At 35.0% G+C, this 10000-nt stretch overlaps 1 pseudogene; it reads right to left on the bottom strand.

Annotated features, from left to right (window-relative positions):
• Nucleotides 1-4308: 4308 nt before the first annotated feature.
• Nucleotides 4309-10000, bottom strand: part of LOC119568052 — a 7418-nt pseudogene continuing 1726 nt past the window's right edge.

Below are 10000 nucleotides of genomic sequence, written 5' to 3'. Positions count from 1 at the left end.
TCGTAGCATGATTGTTATTCTGTAATTATTTGATTACCTGTGAATATATTACACATTTTAATAGGGTGTGAGAAAATCCGATAATTTTGGGTACAAATATTTCGCCTAGAGAGAACAGCCAAATACAGACACGCACATGTGAACACACGTACATGCTTGCAAGTCACCACGCGTTTCCTGACTGTGCAACATTGCTAATTCTTGCAACAACATGCCTCCCCAAGTTGTTCGTAATTACAGTACTCCTTAGCTTAGATTTTTGTATTGCATCTGATTCGGGTAAACGAATATTTCTTGGTGATACATACACAGACACACACACACACACATACACACGCACGCACTTACAGACACATACACTCTTACACACTTACAAACACACACACACACACACACACACACCAAACACACACCCACACACACACACACACACAGTGAGTGAGTGAGTGAATGTGTGTGTGTTTGTGTATGTGTTTATGTGTGAGTGTGTGTGTGTGTGTGTGTGTGTGTGTGTGTGTGTGTGTGTGTGTGTGTGTGTGTGTGTGTGTGTGTGTGTGTGTGTGTGTGTGTGTGCGTGCGTGCGTGCGTGTGTGTGAGGAAAAGAGAGAGAGAGAGAGAGAGAGAGAGAGAGAGAGAGAGAGAGAGAGAGAGAGAGAGAGAGAGAGAGAGAGAGAGAGAGAGAGAGAGAGAGAGCGAAAGAGAACGAAAACAAAATCGAAAACGAGAACGAGAACGAGACAGCCAGACAAAGGATCCGGAGGACATAGAGGGTTCTGAACCACACAGACAGCGACAGACCCAAAGGTTCATTCTAACTGCAATGCATGTTCAGGCTTAGGGCATCATTCGCCTCCTGCAACCAACACAACCTTTATTAATGATACAAGTCCTATACTCGCTATTTAGTATATGCTTTTTTTCTATTGTAATTCACAAATCTACCAGAGCTGTTAGTTACGTGTCAATCAAAGATAAAATATAACTTCGAAAACAAACACTCACTTACAAGGTTACAGTTCGACCTTGGCAATGCTGGTCGCGTCTCCTCTATAAAAAAAAACAAAAACAAAAACAAAAACATGCATAGCTGAGAACAGACTCAAGTAGCCAAATTAATGCCTTAAAAAAATACATGAAGGTAGATTTCGTTTGTTTATTTTCTGATAAAACAACAATAGTAATAACAATAACGAGAGCACATACACACACACGCACATCACAAACACAGACACAAACGCAAGCACACACACACACACACACACACACACACACACACACACACACACACACACAGAGTGCCAAATTAACCGTGTTGGTCTTCGCTGTAAAGAGGTTAATCGCCAGCATCCCTACTGAATAATGCTAAGGACAGAAGTGACGAAAACGGCCTTGTTTGTCCCGTGGATAGAGTGACGTAAATAATTCTCTCATCTTTATCGCAGCGTTCAGTACCCATAGGACTATATGACTTATCGTGTCTGTTTATTCAAAACTCTTAAGAATTACGGTATCTATTATGAACAAATATCGTAAAATGATATATGAATATATATGTTTCAATAATATAGGTGGGAATAAACAGATCAAAATTATAGACAAGGAAGGGTAAATAGTGAGAACCACGTGGGAGAACCGAGAAAGAATTATATTTAGCATCAGACGGTGAAAAAAAAAAACGGCGCAGTGGTTTTACATCGACCTTCAAGTAGTGGTAAACAGAACAGAGGCCAGACACTAGCGGCCTTGTGCACATGCGTAGAAGTAATCTGTAGTAATATCAGGTAAAGGTATATGGTTATGTGGAAATAAGTATGAATAGTAAGATTGTGAGGTTATTCTAAGTTGTTGGTTTGCGTCATTTTGGGGTATATAAATTTAATTATTAAATTTCTTTTTTGTAGATTTTCTGTGAAAAGGTTGGATGATTTTGCAGACTGAGTCTACTAGAGTAATTTCTATATAGGGAAAAATTATGAACAGTATTATTTAACATTATATTAAGCCAATAAAGAGAAAAATAATACACATTTGAAGACACACTGAACAATAGATATATTCTGAAGATTAAGTGCAAGATATAAAAGCTCATGTTATATCGGTAATAAATTTTGTGAATGTTCTTATCTCATGAATTCATTATATATATATATATATATATATATATATATATATATTATATATATATATATATATATAATATATATATAATAAATAAAATAAATATAATAATATATATATATATATATATATATATATATATATATTATATATAATACATATATATATATATATATATATATATAGTTTGGGGGGGGGGAAAAAAGAGAAGAAAGGGATAAAGGGAAGAAAAGGCAAGAAAAAGGGGAACTAACAGATAAACAGAAAGTAAATAATATATTGTACAAAAGGCTATAAATGATTCTCTCCAATATCTCAAACAATCGCGATATCCGGTTTTTATTTTATATCAAATATATTTTATATTTTTTTATTTATTGGTCTTTATCTTTGTTATTACTATTGTTATTATTATTGTATTATTTATTATTATTGTATTATTATATTATTGATTATTATTTATTATTTTATTATTATTATTGTTATTATTATTTTTGTTATTATTATTATTATTATTATTATTATTATTATCATTATTATTATTATTATTATTATCATCATCATTATTATCATTATTATTACTATTATTATTATTATGATCATCATCATAACTTTATTCGTCATTACAGATATTTTTTTATTATTAAACTTTATTATTTTTTAAATACAATTCCATTCATAAACATAACAGTATTTTGCACGTAACTTGACAGTAGCTTTTGCATTAATTTTAATAAAACTGCCTTACAGTTTTTTTTTTCAATGCTAATGGTATATAAACTCATTAGTTAATTTTATATATGGTTTTATAAAGAATAACAACCTTTGGAAGTCACGTCACTCAGTCAATAAAACCACACACACACACACACACACACACACACACACACACACACACACACAAACACACACACACACACACAACACACACACCACATATATATAAATATATATACATAATATAATACTATATATATATATATATAATATATATATATATATATATATATATATATATATCGACGGGTACCTTCAATCGATGTCGACTTTGGTATTATTGTCTACCCTTCCGTGTAGGCAGAGTCAGTGCCTGGGCGAGGGGATGGAGGAGCATGCTTTGCCAATGCAGCATGCTCCCTTTCTCCACGCAGCTCATGGATCGAAAGGAACGGCAGAGACCGATACGGTTTGGCATATATATATATATATATATATATATATATATATATATATATATATATATATATATATATATATATATATATATATGTGTGTGTGTGTGTGTGTGTGTGTGTGTGTGTGTGTGTGTGTGTGTGTGTGTATTTTTTTTAATGATTATTATTTATTCATTTTTTATTAATTTTTTTTCTCTTTCTTTCCAAATCCTTTTCCGTTTCATATGTTGGTTAAATGAATATAGTTTTTATTTGCAGTTCAGTCAATAAAATCTAAATATATTTTCCTCATGTGTTGTTTTAATTAGTATCACACGCACACAAACACACACACACACACACACACACACACACACACACACACGCGCACACACACATATATATACATATATATATATATATATATATATATATATATATATATATATATATATATATATTATGAGTATGATTTAGAATATATATATATATATATATATGTATATATATATGTATATATATATATATATATATATATATATATATATATATATATATATATATATATTTTTTTTTTTTTTTTTTTTTTTTTTTTTTTTTTTTATTATCATTATTTTTAATGCCTATGACCTTATTTATCAAGTTCCCTTTTGTGTTTTCCTGAGTAAGAAAAAATACTACACTGGAGTTCTGTTTTCTTTATTAAAAATTTCTCTAATTTTCTCAAAACATTATTTGGACTTTTACTGACGGAATGATGAATGAAGTAAATGAAAAAAAAAAAAAAAAAAAAAAGACACTGAAGGGAGTGAAAAAAAGATTAGAAAAAGAAATTAATGATAAATGACAAACATTTTGATTAACATAAATATAAGAAAATGTTTGAGTTTCCTAATTTTTTTTCTGCGTTTTATTATGAAGAAAACTAACAAATTCTAGTTTCATCTAATTTCTATTTTTTGTGATTTTTAAAAATAATTTGAAGACAGTAATAAGATTATCCTCAACAGAAAAAAAATCATGTATTTCAAATTCCTTTTTTTTGATGGTTGCTTCTAAGAAATTATTTTATTTCTCGTGTTTTCTTCTTATTATTTATCATCTGTTCGTCTTTCCGTCTGCTGTGCGCTTCCCGCTTCTCATTTGCATTTTTTTTGTTATTTTCTTGATTTTCTTCCAATCTTTGTCTCTTTCATTCTTGTCTTCTCTTGTGCACTTTGCTTTCTTCTCTTTCTTTTTTTCTTTTTATCTTTATTGATATTTCTTGCACTTGTCAGCTAGTCATTTCGTTGTCCAAGTCACTTCACTCGGAACGGGGACAGTCAATAACCTTTTTCAGTTCGTATCCCAGTCACTTCAGTCAGTTAGTTAGTATTCTAGTCACTTCACTTTATCTAATTTTCATTCAGTCAGTTCTAGTCACTTCACTTTATCTAATTTTCATTCAGTCGTTTAGTTCTAGTCACTTCACTCTGCTCTCCAGTCAGTCAGTACCTCAGTCACGTCACTCAGTCAGATCTCCAGTTAGTCAGTTCATTTGCCAAGTCACTTTCCTCTCCAGCCAGTTAGTACCTCAATCTGATCTCCAATTAGTCAATTTTGCCAGTCACTTCAATCTACTCCCCAGCCACAGTCAGTACCTCAGTCACCTCACTCAGGTCATTTGCCTAGTCAACTCACTTTGCTCTCCATTCAGTCAGTGCATCAGTCACCTCTAATTAGTCAGATTCCAGTTAGTTATTTGGCCAAGTCACTTTTCTCTCCATCCAGTTAGTCACTCAGTCACCTCACTCAGTCAGATCTCCAGTTAGTCAGTTCATTTTAACAGTTACTTCATTTTCCTCTCCAGTCAGCAGTACCTCAGTCACCTCACTCAGTCAGATCTCCAGTTAGTCAGTTCATTTGCCAAAAAGAGCGTCAAACAGCAAATGGAAAAATCTCTTGTCTTCTTCCCTGTAAACCATATTTTTTATTAAAAAATAATTATGACACTTTAGTAAATAATTAATGAGTATATATGGATCATATTTGAAATACACACGACTGTTTTTTATACATAGTCATAAATTCATTTTCATATTTATGTTGGTGTATGTGCGTATAAGTGCGTCCGTGTGCGTGTGTGTGTACATATACACAAATACACACACTCACACACACACACACACACTTATATATATAATATAAATACACATCACAAGTGTCAGAAACGCAAGACAGAAGGAAACGGCAAATAAACTGAAGGCTCCCCCCAAAAACGGGGAAAAAACGAAAAAGGCCTTCGTATTTTATCTTGCTCTTCCCTTCGTTATTTCGTTCACACCTTTTTTCAATACCTTTCTAGCATCAGTCGCCCAGAAATCAACACCAACTTGAGCATCAAAATCATCATCCATCCAACATCAACATTTACATTCAACATCAACATTAACATTCAACATCAACATCAACACCAGCATCCATTCAACATCAACATCAACACCAGCATCCATTCAACATCAACATCCATCCATCATCATCAACATCCAACATCAACATCCACCCAACACCATCAACATCAAACATCAACACCAGCATCCATTCAACATCAACATCCATCCAACATCCATCAACATCCAACATCAACATCAGCATCAACATCCAACATCAACACCAGCATCCATTCAACATCAACATCCATCCAACATCATCAACATCCAACACCAACATCCAACATTCCTCTCCCCGTCCCCCCTCTCCCCCCCCTCACCGTCGAGTCTCCCCCCCCCCCCTCTCCCGACGACGCTGAAGCTCATCCGGGAATTCAGGAACTCACTTGACTTCCCGGATGTTGACGTCAGCACAGAAGGTCTGGTCCGCCATATCACAGTCGTTGGCTTCCTGACAAATCTCCCTCACCACGCGCCACTGTGGGCATCGAGAGCGAAGACGAGGTGTTAGGAACATTATTATATTTATTGTCTTTGTTGTTCTTGAAGTTTGGGAGAGAAAAAAGGGCTTTTTGTTTAGATGTTGAGGGATTAAGAATCGGAGGTAAACAGAGGTTCGCTTGGACACAGTATCTTTGCGTGGAGGGAGAAGGAGAACGAGGGTGGGGAGGGAGGACGAGGAGGAGGGGGAGGAGAGAGAGAGAGAGAGAGAGAGAGAGGAGAGGAGAGAGAGAGAGAGAGAGAGGAAGAGAGAGAGAGAGAGAGAGAGAGAGAGAGAGAGAGAGAGAGAGAGAGAGAGAGAGAGAGAGAGAGAAAAGATAGAAAGAGAATTAGAAACAGAACGAAAAAGAAAAAAAAATCGAGAGAGAGAGAAAAAAAGGAGAAAAAATCACCCACATAAAAAGGGAAAAAATCAAAGAAATAATAATCAGAGGAACAAGAAGACAAAACACACACACAAGGAAGAAAGGAACAAAACAAAACAAAAAAAAAAACAAAAGAAAAAAAAAAAAAAAAAACTCGAAAAAGGACTCACCTGCAGAACACAATCATCACAGGTAACGTCATCAGGCAGCATGAGAGGAATCTGGTAGGAATCGCTTTTCTGAATCTTCTCCATCCTGAACTGAGTCCCTGAGCCGTCAGCTAACTGGAGGGGGATCCTGTGGGCGTAGTGAGGATGGGGGGAGAGTGGGAGGAGGAGGAGAAGGAGGTTGAGGGAGAAGGTGGAGAGTAGAAAAAAATGTTGAAAGTTAGAAAAAATTTGGGGAAAGTTTGTTAAGTACATATATCAACATATGTGTAGAAATAATAGAAACAAAACACACAAACACACACGCCCATCCATCCACACACAAACACACACACACACATACCCCTATCTACACACATACACATAGATATACCCACCCCCATCCACACAAACACACACACATACAAAACCTCGTCCTCCCCCCCCCATTCACACACACACTCAACACGGTCCAACCTCACCTAACGAGACACTCCTCCTGCTGGGTATTTCCTTCTTCAGGGCAAAGGTAGAACTCAAAGGTGCCCTTCATGTAAGCAGGAATTCGTGCCAAGGCCATTAGGATCTGTTCAGGGAGAGAGTGGCACTGTCGGTTAAGAGTTAAGGAATAGAATTGTGGAGTTTTAAGAGTAGTATTAAGGAATTAGGGAGTAATATTGTGGTGTTAAGTGTTTAGATTCGAGTCACCGACCGCCGCGTTGTTCCCTTGGGCAAGGATCTTCACCTTGATTGCCTACCTAGCCACTGGGTGGCCAAGCCAGCCCAAGTCAAGTGCTGGTCCCAAGCCCGGATAAATAGAGAGAATGATTACCTAAAAGGTACCACCGGCACTCTCCGTGGAAAGGAACTGGGGACCCTACCACGTACTCACTCCAAGAGCATCACAACATGAAAACTACAATTAAGTATCATGCTGTGACCACGGCGGCTCAGACATGAACCTACCGTTAAAAGAAGAAGATTAAGGAGTTAGGGAGTAGTATTTAGTAGTTAAAGAGTAGTTTTGTGGAGTTGAAGAGTAGTATTGGGGAGTTAAGGAGTAGTTTTGAGGAGTTTTAAGGAGTAGTACTGAGGAGTCAAGAGTAGTAATTAGGAGTCTTAAGGAGTAGTACTGGGGAGTAAGAGTAGTATTGTGGAGTTTTAAGGAGTAGTATTTAGGGGTTCAGGAGTTAGTATTGTAATTTTTGGGAGAGATGTGTTAATGGTATTAATATTACCAAATGTGGTAGCGTGAGTTTTAAAGTTACAGAGTGTAGTGTATTTTATAATGTGTATGTTGTATGTTATAAGTTATGTTATAAGTGTTATGGTTTAATAAGTGTTATCATTGTTATGAGGATATAGGTATTTGTTATGAGTTATACTATCATTACTGTGCTCGACATGAAAGGTCCTATAGAATTGTGATTAAGTATTATGGTAAAGTACTGTGGCGAAAAAGGCAAAAAATGAGTGAACGATTAGGATAAGTGGACAGAAGAAGGGGATGAAGAGAAGGAAAAGGGGAGAAGAAAAGGACCCTGCAGAATTAGTTAAGGCGACGGCTGAGGATCAAGGCAGCGGTGATCCCCTACTTTGGGTCTCAGTCCTTGTCTAATACTAAATAGATAAATAGATCGACGGGACTTACTCCTCCAGCGGGGTACTCGTTCATCCTGGCAGGGGCGTTGGTGTCCACCTCTACGTCTCCCTGTAGAAGGTGGTATCGTCAGTATATAAATTGCATTTTTTTTATCGAGGTTTTATTGGTCAAGTGCGTTTTTCATTTTGGCTGGTGATTGTTTGTGGAAATGATACTCCAAAAAGTTTATTTTGGTTTTCCTTTTTCCTTTTTTTTCTTTATTTATTTTTTTTTCTTTCTCTCTCTCTTTTTACTTTCTCCATTTTTTTCCTTTCTCCTCTATCACCGTCTCATTTTTTTCTCCCTTTTCTCCTCTTTCCTTCCTATTTCTTCCCGATTCCTTCAACTTACCAGATTCCTACACTGTCGAGGAATAGGATCCAGGAGGCTTTGAGCAGAGCAGGATCCTCCGAGCTGGAAAAAAATGGATTTAATTTATTCCAGTTCTTAACATTTATTTAATTTTTGTAAATTTTTCCTCGTCTATTTTCTTCGTTTTTTTTTCAAATGTATCACCATCATATATCTATCCTTATCTTAGGTTTCCATCTCTCTCTCTCTCTCTCTCTCGCTCTCGCTTTCTCTCTCTCACTCTCGTACTCTCTCTCTCTCTCTCTCTCACTCATGCTCTCTCTCTCTCTCTCTCTCACTCTTATACTCTCTCTCTCTCACTCTCAACTCTCTCTCTCTCTCTCCTTTTTTTCTCTCACATTCTCTCTCTCTCTCTCTCTCTCCTCTTTTTCTCTCACACTCTCTCTCTCACTTCCTGCTCTTTGGGCAGAGCAGCATCCTCCGAGCTGGAAGAAAGATAGATATCATTTATTCAATTTTTATTTCATTTCTATTTCTACTTATTTATCAATTATCCATTCATCATCATTATATTTTGTTTATTATTTATTATTTCCATTTTATTTATTATACTTTATTTCTGTTTTTATTTGTTATTTATTGTTTCTGTTTTTATCTTTTATTCTTATTTGTTATATATTATTTCTGTCTTTATTTCTTATTTAATATTTCTGTTTTTATCTATTATCTATATTCGCTTTTATCTCATTATTTATCAACTTTTATTTTCCGTATATTATTTTGATTTTCATTTCTTTGTCAGTATTTTCTATTTTCATTTACTATTTCTGTTTTTATCTATTATCTATGGTTTCTGTGTTCTATTTAGATCTGTGATTTTCATATTAGAATTAATATTCTACATTTCTGTTTAATAGAGCATTGTAGATACACGCATTGGTAAATATATTGGTAAATATCCTTGTGGACAAATATATAGGGCCTCGTACCCTATGTGGACGCATATGCATTGGTATATATAAAGGCGTGTGAAGTTCATGTTGAGCAAATTGCAAATGGAACAACGAATATGCTGAAGGCCTTTTTTCCGTATTGCTTTTTCAGGTTATTATTATTATTATTATTATTATTATTATTATTATTATTATTATTATTATTATTATTATATATATATATATATATATATATATATATATAATATATGAAGTAATACAACATCACGGCCTTCGGCATATACGTGTGTTTTCTTGTTCTTCCCTTCGTTGTTCTGTTTGTATTACATAAACGTATATACACACATACACACACGCACGAATACACACACACACACACA

This window comes from Penaeus monodon, chromosome 43, assembly GCF_015228065.2.
Source record: "Penaeus monodon isolate SGIC_2016 chromosome 43, NSTDA_Pmon_1, whole genome shotgun sequence".
Lineage (NCBI taxonomy): Eukaryota > Metazoa > Arthropoda > Malacostraca > Decapoda > Penaeidae > Penaeus > Penaeus monodon.
The sequence above is the reverse complement of the archived record's forward strand: the minus strand, read 5'-3'. Positions and strand labels throughout refer to the sequence as shown.